This window comes from Corylus avellana, chromosome 4, assembly GCF_965113065.1.
Source record: "Corylus avellana chromosome 4, dhCorAvel1.hap1.2, whole genome shotgun sequence".
Taxonomy (NCBI): Eukaryota; Viridiplantae; Streptophyta; class Magnoliopsida; order Fagales; family Betulaceae; genus Corylus; species Corylus avellana.
In genome coordinates, this window is record NC_142493.1 from 9,994,579 (window position 1) to 10,018,818 (window position 24,240).

The 24,240-nt window shown below is 36.7% G+C and overlaps 1 long non-coding RNA gene across 2 annotated transcripts; it reads right to left on the reverse strand.

The window, feature by feature from the left end:
- Positions 1 to 838: 838 nt before the first annotated feature.
- LOC132177017 (uncharacterized) lies at positions 839 to 23,839 on the reverse strand. 2 transcript variants are annotated; one of them, XR_009439722.1, is made up of 3 exons: positions 23,770 to 23,839; positions 23,325 to 23,524; positions 839 to 900 (listed from the first exon to the last, which is right to left on the reverse strand). It is a non-coding gene; the product is annotated as an uncharacterized LOC132177017 (long non-coding RNA). The 2 variants fall into 2 exon arrangements; XR_009439723.1 differs by lacking the exon at positions 839 to 900 and adding an exon at positions 8,796 to 8,873.
- Between the last annotated feature and the right edge of the window lie 401 nt (positions 23,840 to 24,240).

A 24,240-nucleotide genomic window follows, 5' to 3' on the forward strand; every position in this document is an offset into this window, starting at 1 on the left:
TTTTTCTTTAGGTTTAGGTTTAGGTTTAGGTTTAGGTTTAGATTTTATTTTTATGTGGAGCTAAATTCCCAACTAAGGTTGGGGATAAAGCCTCACCGATGAAGAACATCAATACTTTTATGTAAGTTTTTATTATTCTGATTTTATTGGGCTTTATATTTCAATTGTTTTACTTCTAATCAATTGTATGGAGTGATTCTTGGATATCTCTTGTGATTCAAGGATACATTTGATGATTTGAGATAATTTCATATGATTGATTGCTTGGCTTTTAACTCATAAAAATTGGATATCCCTTGTGATTTGTTCTACGGATACATCTGGTGTTTCAATTGAATTAGGATTCCTTTTGTGATTTGGTCAATGAATGGATACATGGGATGATTTTGATTAATTCTTTGAAGTATAGTAAAACATATCTATGATTTAATTTGTGAGAACTTCGGATTAATATTGATGAACATAAAGTATGTTGTTATGATTTGGTGAGTGTGAATTCCCAAACCTTAGTACCTTTATCCTTAGATTTACTTATTTTATTTAGTTTATGTTTATCCTTTAATTTTCAAAACTCAAAAATCAAAACCCTTTTGGAACTAGATTAGGATTTAATTAGTTTAGATATAAATTGCTCTTTCAAAAATACAATTCTCTGTGGGATCGACCTCGCACTTGCAATCCATTAAACTACAATTGATTCGTGCACTTGCGAGTTAAATAAATTTGCACAACACCTGTGTGTGCTCGAGCTTAGCTAATGTGCACGCGAGCGCAAGCATGCGCTCGATCCTGAGCCACAGGTGCGCTCGATCTCAAGAGCAGCTGGGCTTGATCCTAAGTCCAGAATGCCTCCAGGTTTTGCCTTTTAAGCCCAATTTTCAATGGTTTGCCAAATAAAACCTAAAACACAAAACAAAACAAAAATCAAACATATAACAATGCTAAGGAATTAACATATGTAAATTAAGGGGCTTGAATGTGCAACATTCGATGCTTATCAGTTCCCCATGTTGATAACCCCATGAACCCGTAAAGGTATCTTTTGTCACTCTATTAAGCCTAGGACTCGGTCATCCAAATTGACTTAAATAACTAATCCATACCAAATGTATATCTTGATTAGGCAATTCATATGAGGAATTCAATTAAGCAGGAAATAATCAAGTTAAATACACCAAAATATGATTGTAGCAAAAGCACCAATATTTAAAATCCTAAAAAGACATGATTAAGGCTTCAATCTAGCCCCTAACTAAATAGTTAGTTACACATAATTGAAATAAAGACTAAAAATAAAAGAGAAAGAAGAATCCGAAAAGTTTCTGGAAGTAGCCTCCAAATTCCCTCTCTGAAGTTGTGTATCTTCAATTCCCCCTTAAATTGTGAGGCTTAAAGGTCTATTTATAGTCTTAGGAAAACCCTTGAAGCCCTAGGAATCTCATAAAAATTGGACTTCAATCTCCTAGTCAAATTAGGAAGCAACCCAAGTACAAATCAGAATAGGATTCGTCCAAATTTGCGTTCTTATATTTTGGGATGATTTTGGCATAACAACCGTCTGAATTAGGAAAATTCTATTTCACAATGATTTATATTATTTTGAGTTAGATTTCCAATGCCACTAGAATCACCTCAATCCGATACTTGAGCAGAAAGTTATGGTCAAAATACTGAGACATGTGCAGAATCTAAATTTGAATCCAATCCGATTTTGACTCCAAGTAGAGAAATTTCGATTCAATCATTTCCTTTATTTGATTAAACTTAACCATATCTTCTAGGTCTTCTCAAAGTTTGCTTTAAGCCCGAAACTTTCCAGAAATGTATTAAGTGCTAAAATATTCATATTTTCAGCCCTTAACTTGCATGTGTTTAATCCTTTGGTTTTAGATAATTAGGTCATTTTAATTCATTTTTGTGTTTTCCACACCTTTGTAGGCTTTTGGAAGAAAATAAAGTAAATCTGGAAGATTTGGGCTAAAAGAGAGTAGATGGGAAAAATGGGAGCCCCTGACACTGCGATCGATCCCAGGATACCTGCGATCGAGCGCAGTACCAGAGAAGACACAGGACGAAGCAGGGAATCAGCGTTCGAGTGCATAACAAAAGAGGATCGATCGCAGACCTATAATCCAGCGCACACGGGTTCCGATCGATCGCACCCATGCGCAGGAGACATATCAAGTGGCAGCCAGATTTTCATTCTTTCCATATTAGGGTTTTCCAACTCTCAATTGTAATAGGTTTTGAAACCCTACGAAATTCCTAGGTTTTCTAGTTTGTCAAGGACTTCTAAAGCCTATAAATAGACCCTTAAGCCTCTAGAATAGGTATGCTTTGTAAGGAGAAGAATAGGAGCTCTTCAAGTTCAAGTCTCGAGTTTATTCTTTTCCTTTCTTTTCTTTTAATTTATGGAGATGTTTAACATCAACTTTATGTGTAGCTAATTTATTTAGTAGGGCCAGATTGAAGCCCTAGTTATGTTTTGTTAATATTCAATATTGGCGCCTTTGTGATGATCTTGTTATGATGTCTAACTTGATTAATACCTAGTTTCATGAATTCCTCGTATGTGTGTGCCTGATCAACATGTGCATGTGGTATGGACTAGTTAGTTAAATCAACTTGGATGACCGAGTCCTAGGTTTAACATAAGTAACGAAAGATATCCACACCGGATTCTTGGGTTAATCAACATGGGAAACCGGGAGTAGACACCCATGCCCTAGGCCTCATGTGTTTGTCGATTTCTACAGTTTTATGCTTTCTTAAAGAACAACTTAGTAGACACCCATGCTAAATCCTTTAAGAAAGAAAAGAATTAAAGTAGACGCCCATGCCTAATTCGTTGCTTAGGAAAATCAATAGCTTAAGGAGTAAACACCAATGCCCTTAGGTTGACAAACATTAGATATTCATAACATGATCAAAACATTGGCATATTGATATATTAGCTAAATATAATTAGCGGTGGATATGAAAGCCCTACCTTTCTATTATTATCAATTTAAATTCAATCTCTTGTTTTATTTCACTCTGGGAATTAATTTTAGTCAAAATTCAGCAGTCCTCGTAGGAATGACTCCGTATTTGCACACTATACTATTATGTTGACATCGTATACTTGCGGGTAAAACACACAATTATTTGCCTATTAATTTAGGTAGGTAATTGTGAACAACAAAACGCTTCATTTTCTTCAATATCCTCAAAATTGAAAGAAAACACAAAAAAGAAATAAAATAGCACCAAATAAGAAAATTAAAAAATTAACAAGTGTAAATTAAGGGGCTAAAATATGAATATTTTAACACTTATCAACACGCCGTTGAGTTCCTCAGTTTCCTTTCTCTACCATTTAATCATTTCGTGGTTTATCAATCTTGTAAAGTTTTGTTTAGTCTCTCCTCTTGTAATCACCATACCTTGTAATTACACTTGAGCCTATTGGCTATAAATACTTAATACACTTGCTGTTGTTGGTTAAGCAAAACCAAAACAGTTTCTCCTAAACTTTCATCTTCTTCCTCAAAACCTCCTTCAAACAACTTTGTGATTTACCACATCTAACACCACCATATTCTTCCTTCTCCCACACCCCCAACAAATCAGTAACTAAAATTTCCAACCATAATATTGCACTTCCTCCCCTTGTGCTTCAAATCTTGTAATATTTCGTGAGTATTGTGCTTCTCTGCTTTCAAAGGACTTCTTGTTGTATTAAGCCACTTGCCATCAACAATGAAACTTTTGTCACTTCAAGGCATTTATGTGTTGATTGTGAATATTGCGAAGAAATAGTGGGTAACCTGTTTTGGGAGGCCAGAGAGAGAAATATCAGGATGATGGGGCCACTTGGAATAAAGAGCGTGGTCCTTGGATGGTGACAAGTTGGCCATGTTACTTTTTGATCTAATTGACAGTTTGTGCAGTGGATATTCTCTAAGAACATGCGCAGGCAGTTAAATTTTGTTCTATTCATAATTTGTTCAAGTAGTTCAGGGTTTGGTGTTGCAGGAGTTATGGAGAAGGAGAAGAAAATTTTGGTTACTTTTTGATCGATTTTCTCATCAGCCAAACAGAGTCATAACCGAGAAACCACTCTCTTTTATCGTTTGATAGACTTTTCTTAGCAGCCAATCAAACCCAATTAGAGAAAAAGAAATAAAAGAACCAAGATACAAAGAAGCTTCCCCTTTGGTTGGTTGCTCTGAAAAGGTGGGAAAGCGAGAAACTCCAACTTTGAAACATCTTAATTTATGGGAAAAATAAAAACTACCATGTTAAGAATATAAATGGTTGTTTTGCCTTGCTCAATTGAGTCGTAGGCTGTATGTATATATAGAACAGAATTACATATTTGAATTCTGATTGATCTACAGAGATAATTTGAATTACATATTTGCTCAATATGTTTGAATTTGAATATTTGTTGTTTATATCACGGTGGATTATCATTATCCTTTACACGCCCCCTCAAGCTGAGTGGGGGTGAAACAACCCGAAGCCTGTTACGTAGAGTAGAAAATCTTGGAGAAGATAACGGCTTGGTGAAGATATCGGCGACTTGATCTTTTGTGGAGATAAATCGAATATTAAGTGCTTTGGAGGTGACCATTTCACGGACAAAGTGAAAATCTATTGCCACATGTTTCGTCCTTGCATGAAAAACAGGATTGCTAGAAAGATAAGTCGCACCTATGTTGTCACACCGAAGCATGGGAGGTGCTGAAATCGGGAGACCAAGTTCGGATAGTAAGGATTGTAACCATGGGAGTTAGGCAACAGTGTTGGCCAAGGTTTTGTACTCGGCTTTAGTGCTAGATCTAGCAACAGTAGCTTGTTTCTTGCAGCTCCATGAAATAAGGTTTGTTCCCAAAAAAACACAATAACCCCCAGTTGAGCGACAATCATCACGGGACCCAGCCCAATCCTCATCAGAATAGGCTTGCAAATAGGGGTGTAAGCGAGCTAATGCAACTCGATAGCTCACTTGATACCTGCTTGGTTAAGCTCAACCCAAACTCAAGCTCGACACTATACAAGCTCGCTTGTTACTGTTAAAACCCGCTCGATTAATTAGTGATACATATCCGACTTGCTCGATCAAACTCAACGAGGACTCGTGAGCTCGACTCATTTAAGACTTGAACCAGCTCATTAGCATGACTCGTTAGCTCGTTCATATATCTTGTATAAGTATATATATAAAATATATTACAAAAAAATAGTTATATATATTAGTAATTAAATAATATGTGTTATATGAATTATTTAATATTCATGTTTATGTATTAGTTGACATACTAACTAGTTAGTTCATAAATTAACATATTATCTAGTTAATATATATATATATATATATATATATTAAGTAAATATAATTAAGTACATGTTACTCAATACTTCTATGTATATTACTTATTTTATTATACATGTGTGTTATATATTAGTATTAACATACTAACTAGTAACTAGTTAATTAATAAACTAACATATTAACTAGGTTAATATATATTAAATTACTAACTTAGTATAATTAACTATAGGTTATTTTGACAAACAAAAAAATTATATGTTACTTAATATTTGTATGAGTATTATATATATGAATATATAATATACATACTTGTTGGTTAATATATACTAACCTAGAATTACTATTAAGTTAAGTGTTAGATCACATGATCTAAAGATTATGTGAATTTTAATTAGGAAAAAAAAAAAGATTATATGAATTATTATATGATATGATCATATATATCATAAATTAAGTGATTAATATTAGAATCAACAATGTGTTTTTTTTAGAGATATATGCTCTTGTTATGTTTAGAGTATTATGCTCTAAATATCATTATAATTTAGATGTTATATCATATGAATTATCATCCGAATTTAGTCACATTTTCATATGGTCTACCATTATAATTTATATGATTATATCAAATGATTAATTGATGATTAAATCATATGACTATATAATAACAAAATATACACATATAATATGACATAAGTCATAAGTATAAAAACTCATACTAATACAACAATTAAGTACCCCGAGACTTAATAACTAGTTAGTTAATAAACTAACATATTAACTAAGTTAATATATATTAAATTACTTACTTAGTATAATTAACTATATGTTATTTTGACAAAAAAAATTATACGTTACTTAATATTTGTATGTGTATTATATATATATATATATATATATATATATATATATATGAATATATAATATACATACTTGTTAGTTAATATATATTAACTTAGTATTACTAAGTAAGTTAACTATTTTCAAAAAACAAAAACAAAAACAAAATAAGTTAATCAAAACAAGTTACATAAATAGTAACTAATATAAAATATTATGACATATGGTTAAGTTGTTAACTAATTAAATATATAACTATACTGAATAGTTAATATACAAGCAAGTATTAACATACTAAATACTAAATACTAAATATAGTTAGTGTTAGATCACATGATCTAAAGATGATGTGAATTGTAATTAGAAGAAAAAAAAAGATTATGTGAATTGTTAGATCATATGATCATATATATCACAAATTAAGTGATTAATATTATAATCAACAATCTGTTTGTTTAGAGTTATATGCTCTTGTTATGTTTGGAGTGTTATGCTCTAAATATCTATTTTTTGATGAATGAAGATTACAATGTTTATCAAAAAAAAAAAAAGAGTTTGTTACAATCACAAATTAAGTATTATCATTGTAATTTAGATTTTATATCATATGAATTATCATTCAAATTTAGTCACATTAATTATCATATGGTCTAATATTTTGCCATAGGAACATATAATTACTAGTTAAGTAACTTAGTAAGCATAGTTAAAGATTTATGGTGTAAGTTTCGTAATATTTAAGTATTAATGTATTATCACTGTAATTTATAGCATTAAACGCATTGCAAGATTATGTTACTGCTTGTAATTGACGCATTGTAAGATTATTCTTACAGTTATTTCTTCTAGAGCTCTCACTTGATTTTCACGTTGAATATCTCCAAAGTAATTTGAATTAATTAAATTAAAGGGATATTCAAGAATTAATCTTGAAAATAATAATAAAATAGTAAAAATAAGTACTAGTGTCATAAATAATTATTTGTAATAGTAAATTGTAGTTAAATTAACTAAGGGGTTAAATATTAATTAACAAATGATGGAAATAAAATAAGGTGGGGGCAGTAGTGTAGTTTAGAAAAGTGAGAGGTTTGAATTAAAAAGAAAATCTACATACTACCACGTGTGTGGCTTTGATTGGCTATATGGGGATATCTTATCCCCTTAGCCTTAGCAAAAGAAAACAAAAAAAAGGGACCAAGGCCTTGCTTTTGGTAAAACACGTAGCCCTTTCTTTTCTTCCCTTTCTCTTTTCTTCTTCCCCTTCTATCTCCCACGCCACTGTCTCTGCTCCCCTGCATATTGCTTTACATCAAAGAGAGAGAGAGGGAAAGAGCTAGAAGCACTATGTGCGGCTAAGATGGTGGCGATTTTCGGGCTTAGCCGACAGAGTGGCTCAAGAAAGGTGAGAAGTTGGCGAGCCAAGCCGAGTGCTCGATAAGACACTCAGCTCGCCTAGAAGACGAGCTCGAGCTTGATCTCGCACAAGATTTTCCTCTTGGCGAGTCGAGCCGAGTCCACCATTTACGACTCGTCACGAGCTCGAGCCAAGCTCCAGCTTGTGAACAGTACATACGAGCTGATCTTGAACACCTTCAACTCGCCCAAGCTCGGCTCATTTACAGCCCTACTTGCAAAACATAAGAGGATGAATGTTGAATTTTTAAACTAAATTCTAGTGTTCGTTTAAGATACCTCAAGAGATGCTTGGCAGTTTGCCAATGTGGTAGCAACATATTATGCATAAATTGAGAAAGTCAATTGACAGTAAAAGCAATGTCCGGTCTTGTGATGGAGAGATATTGAGGTGCACCTATTGTACTGCGATAGAGTGTAGGATCATCAAACACTTCTCCTTCAAAAGCTGATAAGTGCTCAGATGTAGCCATTGGAGTGCATACAGGTTTGGCATCAAGCATTTTGGTTCGCTTGAGAATGTCAAGAATACACCGTCGTTGAGACAAAGTGATACCATCTGAGAATTTTGAGACTTCTATTCCCAAGGAAAAATTTAGATTACCAAAATCCTTTATAGCAAAGTCAGATTCCATATGGTTAAGTAATGCATCAACATCTTCAGGTTTAGAGCATGTAATAATAATATCGTCAACATATATTAAAACATACATGATGAAATGAGTGGATTTGCAAATAAATAAAGACAAATCAGACTTTGAGGCTGTAAATCCAAGAACTATCAATGTGGTACTCAATCTTGAGAACCAACCTCGTGGAGCTCGTTTTAACCCATACAGTGCTTTTTGGAGACGACACACATGATTGGGAAATTGTGGATGTGAAAAACCCGGAGGTTCAGCCATGTACACTTCTTCAGACAACAAACCATGCAAGAAGGCATTTTGGATGTCTATTTGTCTAATAGACCAGCCAAAAAAGAATGCAATCGAAAAAACGAGATGTACCATTGTGGGTTTTACCATTGGACTATATGTCTTAGAGTAGTCAACACCAGCTTGTTAATGAAACCCCTTAGCCACCAAACGTGCCTTGTAACGTTCAGTGGAACCATCTGCCTTCCGTTTGATACAAAATACCCATTTGCACCCAACTAAATTTTTTGCTTGAGAGGAAGGAACTAGACGCCATGTATTATTCTTGAGCAATGCATCAAACTCGGAATTCATGGCATGTCTCCAATTTGGATCATGAACGGCCTGAGAATAACAAGTCGGTTCCACAGTTTTTATAGCACCTGTAGCAAGCATAGCATGAGAAATAGGATATCTGGAAGTGCCATCTGTGAACACATTAGGCTTGGTTATTTTGTTTTTGGCTCTAGTAACCATGGGATGGATATTATAGGCAATAGGAGATGAAGGTGCACTAGGTTCAGAAGTTGAGGAAGACACGTTGGGAAGAGAGAGTTGCACGTGATTTTGAGTGTTTAGCTGCACATGAATTTCGGTTGAGTGAGATAAAGGGTTTGCACGTGATTTAAGGGTTGATTGTAGTCATTATCCAAGAGAGTTGTTGGGGGTTGTTGGGTGTTGTCTTTATCTAAGGGTGTAGGAAGGATCACGTGGGTTTCTTGATTTTGGAGAGAAGAAGGTGTGTTATCTAGTGGGTCTAGAGATTGCATGAGAGTAGGAGAGAAATGGGTTAAAGATTGTGTAGGATACGTGGGAGGTGATGAGACTAATGAGCTGGAAGGATTTTGAGATGAGATGCTAGAAATTGTTTGAAAAGGAAATTTGTTTTTCCTAAAAAATAACATCTCGAGAGATATATAAACGAACAGAATTAATTTGAAGGCAACGATATCCTTTGTGACGAAGGCTGTAGCCTAAGAAAACACATGGAAGGGAACGAGGTTGCAACTTGTGAGAGTTATAAGGTCATAGATTTGGCCAACAGACACACCCAAAAACACGTAAGAGAGAATACTTTGGCTGACAATGGAAAAGGCATTCATAAGGTGATGAATTTTTTAAAAGAAGTGTAGACATCCGATTGATGAGATAACAAGCTGTTTGAAAAGCATCATCCCAATATGTGAGGGGGACGGAGGCATGAAAAAGTAAAGCTAATCCAGTTTCAACAATATGACGATGTTTACGTTCTACAGCACCATTTTGTTAATGCATATGAGGACATGAGAGACGATGAGAGATGCCTTGATTTGCTAGGATTTTGGAGAGTGAGTGGTATTTGCCCGCCCCCCCCCCCCCCCGGAAAAAAAATTAGATTGAATTATTTTAATTTTGGAATTAAATAACGTTCAACATTTTTCTGAAACTGAATAAATATTGCGCAAACATCACTCTTGTTATTCATGGGAAAAAGCCAAGTATAACGACTAAAAGCATCTACAAATGAAACATAATATTTATTTCCAGCAGAAGAAGAAATCGGAGAAGGACCCCATACATCAGTGTAAATCAATTCTAGGGGTTGAGTTACACGTGTTGAGGATAAATGAAAAGATAATTACTTGCTTTTGGACATAAGACAAACAGAATAAGACAAAGAGTCAAGACTCTTCAAAACAGGTAAATTAAATTTTGCTAGGACTCTAGAGCATAAACGTAAAGTTGGATGGCCTAGGTGTGAGTGCCAGTTCATTAACGAAGTGCGTTCTCCCACCAACGCAGAGACGGAGCTGGAGGACAAGGGAGGAACATGACTGGACCTACTGCTGGAAGAAGATGACCTGGACTAGACGGAATGGGAGGAAGGTGGACTCGACTGACCTAAGGAGTGGAGTTGCACGGATGGAGGTAATTTATAGAGACCATTATCATTCAGGCCTTGAAGAAGAATTTTCCTCGACCCCTGTTCCTTCATCAAAAAAAACCAAGGATGGAACTCTATATATGTGACAATCCTAAGTCCCTTTAGGGTATTTTTATAGTTGACTCATAGATTTTTAAAAAGGGGTTTGCTTAGGTTAACAATGAAAATGGACGAATTTAAAAATATTTATAATAATAATAACAATAACAAAAATAAATTAGTAAAATATAAATAATAGTAATAATAAGAAAATAAAGAAGAATATATATATATATATTCTTCTTTATTTTCTTATTATATATATATATATGGAAAGCCCTAGGCGCCGACTTAAAAAAAACAAAAAAACAAAAAAAAAAACAAACCTAAGCTCCTCAAAACCTATTTTCTGTCTCCTTTGTAAAGCCTATTTAATGGGATGAAACAAACTCTTGCCGCACACCAAGAAAGGAAGAGAGAAAGGAAGAAAAGAAAAAAAAAAGAAAAAGAATTTTCCCTGCCGCTCACCTTTTTCTCCTCACGTCACTCTCCCTGTTGTGCGTCAGGTATGGTTTCGCCTCACACGTTGTTTCTTTCTTCTTCCTATATATATACACTGAATTGAGAGCATAAGTGTTTTGCCAAATTAGTATCTTCTTGCCTTAGTTGCCGTGTGGTCTTGTAGTGGGAAAAAAGAGAGATTTGTTTTCTTCTTTTTACTCCTCACGTGCAGCCATATATATATATATATATATATATATATATATATATATATATATATATATATATATATATATAATGATTTGAAGGATTTATAAATATATATATATACATGAGTACTTTAAAGTATATATATAATGATTTGTAGTATTTTTAATATATACGTACATCTAGATTGTTCCAAAATATGTATATACATATAATGATTTGAAGGATTTCAAATATATGTACATCTGGAATGTTTCAATATTTATATAATGATTCAAGGTAGACATATATATATATATAGTACCTTAAAATATATCAACACATATAAAGTTACAGGTTTGTCATATATATAGCATTCTGACGGAGGTATATATATACACGCATGGTAGAGTTTTATATATATATATATATGCTATGTACATTCTGACGAACGTGTATATATATATATATATAGATGGGGTAGTGGGCAGTATATATATACATATATAGTACGGAAGAACTTAAATTATATATATAAAGGGGTATTACCAAATAAAATAAATTCTGGAAATTTTGTGAGAAAACATACCTAAATACCTAAGTAAGTTCATTCTCAATTGATTAGCAAGCCAACTCATAATAGTAGTAGAATGTTTTGTTGTGACGTGTATGAGGGTAGTAATGTATCTGTATTTCCTTTAGGAGATTAGTTAGGAGTCAGAGGAAAATTTTACCGCAGTCAAGAGGTAAGTGAATTTACTATCCCTTCTAGAAAAATTATCATGTCATGCTATTTATGCAATTTTGTTTCAAACGGCAAATGATTATTTTGTTTATATTATGAAATTATGCTGCATGCATGACAAGTTTAAGAAAAGAAACATTGTGAAAATAGTGATGTTTATAAAGAGAATTTTGAGAAAATGATAATAAACCCTCCTACATGTTGCCCTAAGATGTACCTAGAGAAGTACAAGAAATGAGAAATGAGTTTTATAAAATGAGAGCACATGTAGAAAGGAGTGTATTTTTGGCCCCAAGAGAAACAAGGGAGAAGCTCGATAACGATGCTAAGGATGGAGGCACAACCGCTAAAAGAGGCTCTGCCAGAAGGTGGTTCCATCATAGTTTTTTTTTTTTTTTTGCCAAGCAGAGTGCACCCAGAGTTAATCGGCTGGCCAGAGGACGGGGCTGCGGCCACAGTATCTCATCCCAAGTCACAAGGACCACGCAACCCTAGTATATGAGGGTAACAGTATACATGGGCCCTAGTATAAGATAAAGATTATCGTAAACTTTATTGATGATAATATATTTTATTTGCTTTCTGTTTTCTTTAAAAATATGTTGGGAACATATGTAGTTATGAGTTCCATTTTTCAAAACGAGATAAGGAGTAAAACTGCTTATGGTTGTGTATTTCACTTACTGGGCTCCCTTTGGGCTCATCAGTTTTATTTCTTGTTTCAGGTGGTGAACAGTTTGCATAAGGAGGCCGAAATGGGGGCGGGCGCATTTAGGATTTCTTATGATTTCATATTAGTCAAGTTAATAAGTGCATTGGCACAGTTTTCTTTCAGAGAGTGATGAGACATATTTTTGTTAAGCATAGATATTTCAGTTTAGTTATTAATTTTGGACATGATACTCTAGACTTTCATGCATTCATTTTTATCCTAGTATTGTTTAGTTGATAAACCTTATAGATCTTTGCGAGTAAGAAATTTTTAACAAACCTAACTCTAACAGGCTGGGGTTGTTACAATTTTGGTATCAGAGCAAAGGTTATTAGATTCTGTAAACCTTAAGAATTAGAACTATTGATAGAAGTAGTGGGGTAATGGGAAGCCACATTCCGGCCAAGTAGAGTCTGTCTTTGTAGTCACTTATAGAAAGTACATGAATACATTATAATTGCTTATTATTTTCTTCTCTTTTACCTCGTTCGTAGAGCAATGGCACCCCCGACTCGCAGCCGTACTAACAACATCGAGGAGGGTCATACCAAGGGCAACGAGGCTGGGAACGGAGGAAACACCATTGCCAACCAGCAACCGGAAGCTTTGACTGCGTTGGTGGCGCAACTTGTGAGCTTACTGGCAATGGGTACCAATACCAAAGGAGGAACAACCAGTGAAGGGCAGCAAGGGTGTACTTTCGGAAAGTTTAATCGGCAACGCCCTCCAATTTTTTAGGGACAACCCGATGCAATAGCTGCTGAAAACTGGGTCTTACGAATAAAGAAGCTGATGGATGTGATGAACTGCACCGAAGAACAGAGGGTCAAGTATGCTACCTTCTACCTCACTGAGGGAGCGGAACGGTGATGGACCGCTCAGAAGGAACACCTGCAACAACAACTAGGAGTTGGAGCAACCATTCCCTGGATGGACTTCAAGGAGGCGTTCTTGGAGCGATTCTTTCCTCAAACAACCCAACAGGCCAAGGCCCAGGAATTTATAGATCTGATTCAAGGATCAATGACGGTGGAGCAATATGTTGTCAAGTTCATTGAACTTTCTCGCTTCGCGCCTTACTTGGTGTCCACAGAAGAGCTCACAACAAGAAAGTTTGAACGAGGGTTACAGCCATGCATCATGAATCAGATCGTGGGATTCGAGATTTGCAAATTGACAGACTTGATCAACAAGGCAGCAGTAATTGAGCAGACACATAGAATGAACTCGGAATACTTTAATCAGAAGAAGAAAACTGCACCGCAAGGAAACCGCTCAAGGGGACAATAATTCCATGCCAATAAGAGGAGACTTAACCAACTAGCAGAGAGGAGTTACACACCTCAATAATTCCATAACCAAAGTGGGGGCGAGCAACGCCCATCCTGCTAGAAGTGTGTTAGGATGCATAGTGGGAATTGCCTCTACGGGCAATCAAGCTGCTTTAAGTGCGGGAAACCTGGACATATCACGAGGGACTGTAGGACTCCTGCCAACAACCAAGCCAATCAGAACCGCTCAGAGGGACAGAGAACCACGGCACTTGCTCGGGTATATGCTTTGACACCAAGCGATGCAGCGGCGTCAAACGACGTAGTAACAGGTACTCTTCCTATTTTGTCTGGTATAGCTTCGGTTCTTTTTTATTCAGGGCAACACACTCATTTGTGTCGTATTTCTATGTTAAAGCCTGTTGTCTGGAGTCTGAAGCTTTAAATGTAAATTTAGCAGTTGCTACACCGGTAGGGAGTACAATTTTATGCACCATAGTAGTTAAGGATTGTCCTATTTTAGTTGAAGGCCATGCCATGCCAGCGAATCTCGTTAGCTTTGAGATAAGCGGGTTTGATATTATTTTAGGCATGGATGGCTATCCATGTATCATGCTTGCGTGGACTGCTTCCACAAGGAGATCATGTTTAGACCACCAAGAGCAGCTGAGTTCAAGATTCAGAGGAATCAGAATACCGGCACAATCAAATTGATATCTGCACTACAGGCGACCAAATTACTGAGAAGTGGGTGTTCATAATACTTGGCTTACGTGACAGAAGAAAAATTGGGATGCAAGATTGAGGAAATACCTATAGTACGAGAATTTGCGGACGTTTTTCCAGAAGAGTTGCCAGGGATACCGCTGGACAGGGAGATCGAATTCACCATTGACTTATTACCAGACACCGAACCCATATCCAAGGCTCCGTACAGAATGGCACCGTTGGAGCTCAAAGAACTCAAGGATCAGTTACAAGAACTTTTGAACAAGGTTTTTATCCGCCCTAGTGTTTCTCCATGGGGAGCACCGGTCCTATTCGTGAAGAAAAAGGATGGGTCAATGAGACTATGTATCGACTATCAGGAACTTAATAAGGAGACAATCAATAATAGATACCCATTACCGAGGATTGATGACCTCTTTGACCAGCTCCAAGGATCACAGGTATTCTCAAAAATTGACCTTCGTTTTGGCTATCACCAACTCAAGATTCAAGAGAAAGATTTACAAAAGACGACGTTCCGAACAAGGCATGGGCATTATGAAGTCTTAGTCATGCCTTTTGGGTTAACTAATGCTCCGGCAGCTTTCATGGATATGATGAATTGGATTTTTTGAGAGCTTGTCGATCAGTGTGTGGTGGTATTTATCGACGACATCTTAATCTACTCAAAGAGTCGGGAGGAGCATGAAGAGCATTTGCAAACGGTGTTGAGCGTCTTGAGGAAACACCAACTCTACGCGAAATTCAAGAAATGCGAATTCTGGTTGGACAATGTGGCGTTCTTGGGGCACATTGTTTCCAAGGATGGAATTGCAGTAGACCCAAGGAAAGTAGAAGCGGTAGTCAATTGGGTGAGGTCGTCGAATGCCCATGAGGTGCAAAGTTTTTTGGGTCTTGCCGGCTATTATAGGAGGTTCGTTGAAGGGTTTTCTCAGTTGGCGGCACCATTGACCAAACTTACAAGGAAGAGCGAAAAATTTCAGTGGTCGGAGGAGTGTGAACAAAGTCTCCAATAATTGAAGCAACGTTTAGTCACCGCACCGGTCCTCACTCTCCCATTAGGATCAGATGAATTTGTAATTTATAGTGACGCCTCACACAAAGGGTTGGATTGTGTACTAATGCAAAGAGGGAAAGTAATCGCCTATGCCTCGAGACAGTTGAAGACTTACGAGCACAATTATCCAACTCATGACCTTGAGCTTGCTGCGGTAGTATTTGCTCTTAAGATATGGCGACACTACTTGTACGGGGAGCGTTGTGAAATCTACACAGATCATAAAAGCCTGAAATACTTCTTCACCCAGAAAGAGCTCAATATGTGCCAAAGACGTTGGCTAGAACTCCTAAAGGACTACGATTGTACGATCAACTACCACCCAGGGAAGGCGAATGTAGTTGCTGATGCTCTCAGTAGAAAAACCATTGCTGGAAGCGTATCTGCCATGTTCACCATGCAAAAGGAACTACTCCTTGACTTGGAGAGGGCCGGAGTAGAGATGATGGTGGGAGAAATCCATTCTTACATGAGTAGCCTAAGCTTGGAGCTGACCTTAATGGAGCAAATTAGAACCACCCAGTTATCAGATAACGAAATTATTAGAAGCCGTGAAGAAGTTGAAAAAAGGGGTACAATCGGATTTTCACATTGGTGGAGATGGGATATTAAAGTTTCGCAACCGAGTGTGCATTCCCAAGGACGCACAACTGAAGAGAGTCATCTTGTCAGAAGCCCATCAATCCCTATATACAGTCTATCCAGGTAACACCAAGATGTATCGGGATTTACGTAGAAATTATTGGTGGAAAGGAATGAAGAAGGATATCGCTCGGTATGTAGAACAATGCCTCATTTGTCAGCAAGGCGGAGCACCAGAGACTTGCAGGACCTTTGCAACCCCTACCTATTCCTGAGTGGAATTGGGAACGTATTTCAATGGATTTTGTGGCAGGCTTTCCTCGAGCTCCTAGTGGCCAACATGTAGTATGGGTCATTGTTGATCGGTTGACTAAGACTGCGCACTTCCTACCCATCAAGATGACTTACAGTATGGATCGACTTGCCGAGCTTTACATCAAGGAGATTGTACGATTACATGGGATTCCTGTGTCGATTGTGTCGGATTGTGATCCAAGATTCACCTCTAGATTTTGGAGGAGTTTACAGGAAGCATTGGGAACAAAGCTAACCTTCAGCACAACGTTTCACCCTCAAACAGACGGACTGACTGAACGGACGATTCAAACTTTGGAAGACATGTTGCAACTATGTGTTTTGGACTTCAAAGGAAGCTGGATTCAGTACATTCCATTGATAGAGTTAGCTTACAGCAACAGCTATCATGCTAGCATCGAGATGGCACCCTATGAAGCCCTATACGGGAGGCGGGGTAGGTCGCCATTATATTGGGACGAAGTAGGAGAGAGAAAACTACTTGGACCAGAGATCATTCAAGACACCTGTGAGAAGATAGCAGTGATTAAGCAGAGATTAGCAGCAGCTCAGAGTCAACAGAAGAGCTACTCCGACATCAGACGATGAGAACTGGAGTTCGAAGTTAGCACAAAGGTTTTCCTCAAGGTCGCCCCTATGAAAGGAGTAATGAGGTTCGGAAGAAGAGGAAAGCTGAGCCCTAGATTTGTGGGTCCCTTCGAGATTCTCGAGAACATTGGCACGGTGGCATATCGTTTGGCACTACCATCAAACTTGACAGAAATTCACAACGTATTTCATATATCTATGTTGAGGAAGTACGTACCGGACCCCACACACGTATTGGAAAGCGAGCCCCTGGAGATTCAATCCAACATGACTTATGAGGAGACACCGACAAGAATACTGGATAGGAGGGAACAAGTCCTCAGGAACAAGACTATCTCTTTAGTGAAAGTCTTATGGAGTAACCACTCCGTGGAAGAAGCTTCATGGGAATTGGAGGAGAGCATGCAGGAAAAGTACCCGTATCTGTTTGAGTGACAGCTGACGAGCCTCAAATTGACTCTAGCACATCAGGTACTTCCTATGGTCAGTGGGTTAGTTGTTCACCAAATTCCGGGGACAGAATTTTTATAGGGGGGAGGATTGTGACAATCCTAAGTCCCTTTAGGGTATTTTTATAATTGACTCATAGATTTTTAAAAAGGGGTTGGCTTAGGTTAACAATGAGAGTGGATGAATTTATAATAATAATAATAATAAAATAATAAAATATAAATAGTAGTAATAATAAGAAAATAAAGAAGAATATATATATATGAAAAGCCCTAGGCGCCGACTTTTAAAAAAAAAAAAAAAAAAAAAAAAAACAAACAAACAAACAAACAAACAAACAAACCTAAGCTCCTCAAAACCTATTTTCTGTCTCTTTTGTAAAGCCTATTTAATGGGATGAAACAAACTCTTGCCGCACACCAAGAAAGGAAGAGAGAAAGGAAGAAAAAAAAAAAAAAAAAAAAAAGAATTTTCCCTGCCGCTCACCTTTTTCTCCTCACGTCACTCTCCCTATTGTGCGTCAGGTATGGTTTTGCCTCACATGTTGTTTCATTCTTCTTCTTATATATATATATATATATATACTGAATTGAGAGCATAAGTGTTTTGTCAAATTTTAGTATCTTCTTGCCTTGGTTGCCATGTGGTCTTGTAGTGGGAAAAAAGAGAGATTTGTTTTCTTCTTTTTCTCCTCACGTGCAGCCATATATATATATAATGATTTGAAGGATTTATAAATATATATACATGAGTACTTTAAAGTATATATATAATGAGTTGTAGTATTTTTAATATATACGTACATCTAGATTGTTCCAAAATATGTATATACATATAATGATTTGAAGGATTTCAAATATATGTACATCTGGAATGTTTCAATATATACATATAATGATTCAAGGTATATATATATATATAGTACCTTAAAATATATCAACACATATAAAGTTACAGGTTTTTCATATATATAGCATTCTGACGGAGGTATATATATACATGCATGGTAGAGTTTTATATATATATATGCTATGTACATGCTATGTACATTTTGACGGACGTGTATATATATATATATATATATATGGGGTAGTGGGCAGTATATATATACATATATAGTACGGAAGAACTTAAATTATTTATATAAAGGAGTATTACTAAATAAAATAAATTCTGAAAATTTTGTGAGAAAACATACCTAAATACCTAAGTAAGTTCATTCTCAATTGATTAGCAAGCCAACTCATAATAGTAGTAGAATGTTTTGTTGTGACGTGTATGAGGGTAGTAATGTGTCTGTATTTCCTTCAGGAGATTAGTTAGCAATCAGAGGAAAATTTTACTACAGTCAAGAGGTAAGTGAATTTACTATTCCTTCCAGAAAAATTATCACGTCATGCTATTTATGCAATTTTGTTTCAAACTGCAAATGATTATTTTGTTTATATTATGAAATTATGCTGCATGCATGACATGTTTGAGAAAAAGAAACATTGTGAAAATAGTGATGTTTATAAAGAGAATTTTGAGAAAATGATAATAAACCCTCCTATATGTTGCCCTAAGATGTACCTAGAGAAGTACAAGAAATGAGAAAAAAGTGTTATAAAATGAGGGCACATGTAGGAAGGAGTGTATTTTTGGCCCCAAGAGAAACAAGAGAGAAGCTCGGTACCGATGTTAAGGATGCAGGCGCAACCGCTGAAAGAGGCTCTGCCAAAAAGTGGTTCTATCATAGTTTTTTTTTTTTTTTTTTTGCCATGCTGAGTGCACCCAGAGTTAATCGGCTGGCCAGGGGACGGGGCTGCGGCCACAGTATCTCATCCCAAGTCGCAAGGACCACGCAATCCTAGTATATGGGGATAATAGTATACATGGGCCCTAGTATGAGATAAAGATTATCATAAACTTTATTGATGATAATATATTTTATTTGCTTTATGTTTTCTTTAAAAATATACTGGGAACATATGTAGTTATGAGTTCCATTTTTCAAAACGAGACAAGGAGTAAAACTGCTTATGGTTGTGGATTTTACTTACTGAGCTCCCTTTGGGCTCATCAGTTTTATTTCTTGTTTCAGGTGGTGAACAGGTTGTATTAGGAGGCCGGAATGGGGGCGGGCGCATTTAAGATTCCTTATGATTTCATATTAGTCAAGTTAATAAGTGCATTGGCACAGTTTTCTTTCAAAGAGTGATGAGACATATTTTTGTTAAGCATAGATATTTTAGTTTAGTTATTAATTTTGGACATGATATTCTAGACTTTCATGCATTCATTTTTATCCTAGTATTGTTTAGTTGATAAACCTTACGGATCTTTGCGTGTAAGAAATTTTTAACAAACCCCTAATGGGCTAAGGATGTTACAATATATGTATTAGTATCAAGTGTGAATTTGTGGATGTAAAGAAGATTTTTGGTGATTTGAGGAACATGTAAAACATTGCGTAAGAGAAAAGAGGTTGTGGGCGTGGAGAGATGTGTGTCCCCAATGTGTTCAATGGACACACCATTACTGTTTCCCATGTGAATTTGCTCAAATCCAAGATGTAACACCTCACCCAATGACACAAAATATTGTTCGCTTTTGGCTCCCCCAAACTAGACTTCCCAGGAGGTCACCCATCTTGGTATTACTCTCGCAGAAGTAGGCTTAACCGCGGAGTTCTTATGGGATTATAACCATCACGGCTTTAAAATGCGTTGTTGTCATTAAGGGTGTAGTATACATTTAAACACATCCCCATCTCCATCCCCAGACGATATCGAACGTCACAATCAACCCCTCTTAGGACCTAGCGTCCCCGCTGGTGACCCTCATAGGATTAACTCATTCTTGGCGTTCGTCCCAGAAAGTGCCCGCTAGCGACCTTCATGAGCTTGTGCACGCTCCCCCCATCTCAGGTTGTACAATGGCTCTCATACCATTTATAACACCCTACCCAATGATACACAATATTGTCTACTTTTTGCTTCCCCAAACCAGACTTTCCAGGAGGTCACCCATCTTGGTACTACTCTCGCAGAAGCATGCTTAATTGCGGAGTTCTGATGGGATCATGACCATCACGACTTTAAAACGCGTTGTTGTCATTAAGGCTGTAGTATACATTTAAACACATCCGCATCTCCATTCCCAGGTGATGTCGGACGTTACAATCACCCCGTCTTAGGACCTAGCGTCCCCGCTGAAGACCCTCATGGGATTAGCCCATTCTTGGCACCCATCCCAGCGAGTGCCCGCTAGCGACCTTCATGGGCTTGTGCACGCTCCCCCCATCTCAGGTTGGGCAATTGCTCTGATATCATTTATAACACCCCATGCAATGACACACAATATTGTCAGCTTTTGGCTCCTCTAAACCAAACTTTCAAGAGGTCACCTATCCTGATACTACTCTCACAGAAGCACGCTTAACTGCGAAGTTCTAATGAGATCATGACCATTACGGCTTTAAAACGTGTTATTGTCATTAAGGGTGTAGTATACATTTAAACACATCCCCATCTCCATACCCAAACGATGTGGGACGTCACACAGGATATGTCTCAGCATTGAGGTTCAGATTTGCTAGATCTGAAGTAAGATGGTAAGTTGTTGCAGAATCCGGGTACCATGCCAAGTCAAAATTTGCTGAAGAAGCTGAGAAAAGAGCCTGATAATTTGCTGTTGAGTCCCGGTGAAAAGCTTGATCAAAGCGATGATAACAGTCAATGGCATCATCACCAGGTTTACGGCAGAGTTGGCACACTAGAGGGTTAGACTGAGAATATGATGAGGGGCCTTTACCACAGCCCCTACCTCGGTAGTTTCTGTGATGGAATGAATTGGAGGAATAACCTCTGCTAGAATTATGAAAATATGAAGATCTACCACCACGAAATGAGCCACGTTTAGCTGCAAAATTGACATTAGTGGTGGAGAGATCAACCATAGGTTGATTGTGTTCCAGACGTTGTTCATGCGCAAGAAGATGCCCATAGAGCTCCTCAATGGAGAGAGGATCTGCTCGAGTGTATACCGAAGTGACAAAAGAGTCATACTCACTGTTGAGACCTCTAAGGAGGAAGGATTGCTTTTCAAAATCATTTAAGGGCTCATCAACAGCCGCTAGGGTGGCCACAAGATTTGTGAATTTGTGGAAATAGTCCACAACGGAAGAGCTGCCTTTATTTAAGGTAGCTAGTTGAAAATGAGATTGCATGGCTCCGGCTTGCGACTGCGAAGCAAACATACGCTCAAGTGTGGTCTAGACTTCTCGGAAGGTCTGACAATTAACCACATGAGTGATAAGAGATTCTTCTATGGAGGAAATAAGAGCTCCAAGGATTAGATTATCCTGTAAATTCCAATAGCTGTAGTTTGGATTGTTAGCAATAGTGACGATGCCAATTGTAGAAGTCGTGGATATTTGCTTTGGTGGAGCAGGCTTAGAGCCATCGACAAATCCATAGACGTCAACGCCCTTCAATTGAGGGACAACTTGGGCTTTCCAAGACGATAATTATCGTTTTTGAGCTTGTGGTGGAAGCAATTTTGAAGGCTATGGAGGGTGGGTGTTGAGTTGGATGAAGAGGATGAAGCGATGGGTGTTGAGTTGGATGAAGTGGATGAAGCGATGGGTGTTGAGTCGGATGAAGAGGATGGAGCGGAAGCCATTTGAGAGACGTTAGTTACAATCGGCTCTGATACCATGACAAACATGCAATCAACAAGATGCATGTTAGAAATGGGTCTTAGGCCCAATTCAACCCAAAAACTAATTCAGGAGTTGAGGTTTCCTCTCACCCTTATAAATGACCTATCTCCTTAATATAAAGGATAATGATAATCCACCGTGATATAAATAGCAAATATTCAAATTCGAACATATTGTATCTATTATAGATAAGCTCTCTTCTTGTCATATTAGATAGACTTCTCAGGATAGAGTTTCAATTGTAATTTAAATTATCTCTGTAGATCATTCAGAATTCAAATATGTAATTATGTTCTATATATACATCCAGCCTACGACTCAATTGAGCAAGGCAAAACAACCATTTATATTCTTAACATGGTATTAGAGCTTAGTCCAATTGGCTGTAACTCACTGTCACCCATTGTCGCATGTGTTGGCTTAGATGTCCTCCCGCCACACGTGAGATGCGTGGTGAAAATCCCACATTGTTTGGTATTAAGGAAATGAGCTATTTATAAGGGTGAGGGGAAACCTCAACTCTTGAGCTAACTTTTGGGTTGAGTTAGGCCCAAAACCCATTTCTAACATGCATCTTATTGATTGCATGTTTATCATACCCAGTAGCCAACTTAGTAACTTGAGGTATATTTTTTTCATATTTGGTAAATTTTGTGATTTAAGAGAATAAATAGGGAAAAAAAAATTGAAGATTTTCTTAGCTTTTCCACAGATTTTTTGGCAGCTGAACAGAAAATTACAGCTTTACAATACCCAATACCGAGTGGATTGAAATGAGGGTAATCATGTCATTAAAGCCTTTGGATTTAAATGAAGATAATCACGTAATTTCAATATCTTTAATGAGAGCAAAATTAAAAAAAGAAGGCATAGAAATTTTACGTGAAATGCACGTGAATGATTTTCGTTCACTCAAACAAAAATTAGTAACGGAGAGTCTTAATTATAAATTTTTGAAATATTAGAGGAGTATATTATAAATTTTTTAAAAATTAAGGTTCAAATTAAAAAATTCTTAAAATTCCAAAAGGTAAAATAAATTTAACCAAAATAAGATATTTGGTTCATTTAGCTTATCTATTTCCCATACCTCTCAAGCAAGCTTGTAATCCGTAGAGCTACTTGTGTATTGCATCGTATAAAAGTCTTCTTGTTTTACACGGTCTTTCAGTAAAGTCTCGATCAGAGGCAACACCTTTTGGTCATCTTTCCATCACAATGGGCACTTTTTGATTCCATTTTGATCAGAGGCAACATGATTGCCCTAATTCGAATGAAACACAACGTTGGCTGCATTTGGCAAAGGGTAGGATCCGATTAGAACCAAAAATCAAAAAAAAAAAAATTTAAATTAATTTTAATATTTTTACTTTTTATATTATATCAGTCATTTTTATTATTATTTAAATAAAAAAATTACTACAAAATAAATTTTTTTACTTTTTTATATAAAATATTTTTATTTTTTCTTTCTTACCGATTAAATCTATTAGAGTAACGTTCTACCCTTTTCCATTCTATTGCGAAACACATACCATTCCGAGGAAACTTTCTCTCTTTCCATCGCAATGGGCAGCTTTAAACAATGGTCCGAAGCATTGCTCTACAGTAAAAAGATAAGGTAGATCAGTAATGACAATGTCACGTGTTGTGCATCAGTAATGTCAGTGGGTAAATGGTTTTTTGTGCCACTTTTTACTCTTTTTTTTTTTTTTTCTTCACTTTTGACAGGTTCGGTAAATATCAGGGTTTCCAAAGAAGTGAGAATTTTAGGGTTGTTTTTACTGCTGGGAGGTGGGGACCTCTGGTAAGAAATCAGACACAATGGGAAAAATGATTTATTTTGGTCAAGTTAAAGAATCCAGTTCTGGATAAATAATTTTGGGGAAATGGAGGAAGAAAGCCACAATATGGGCAATGGGCTGTTTAGGCCTTAAATTTTTGACCCGAAAGCATAGAAGATCCTTTAAACTTTGAAAAATAATTTTACCTTGTAATTTAATAAG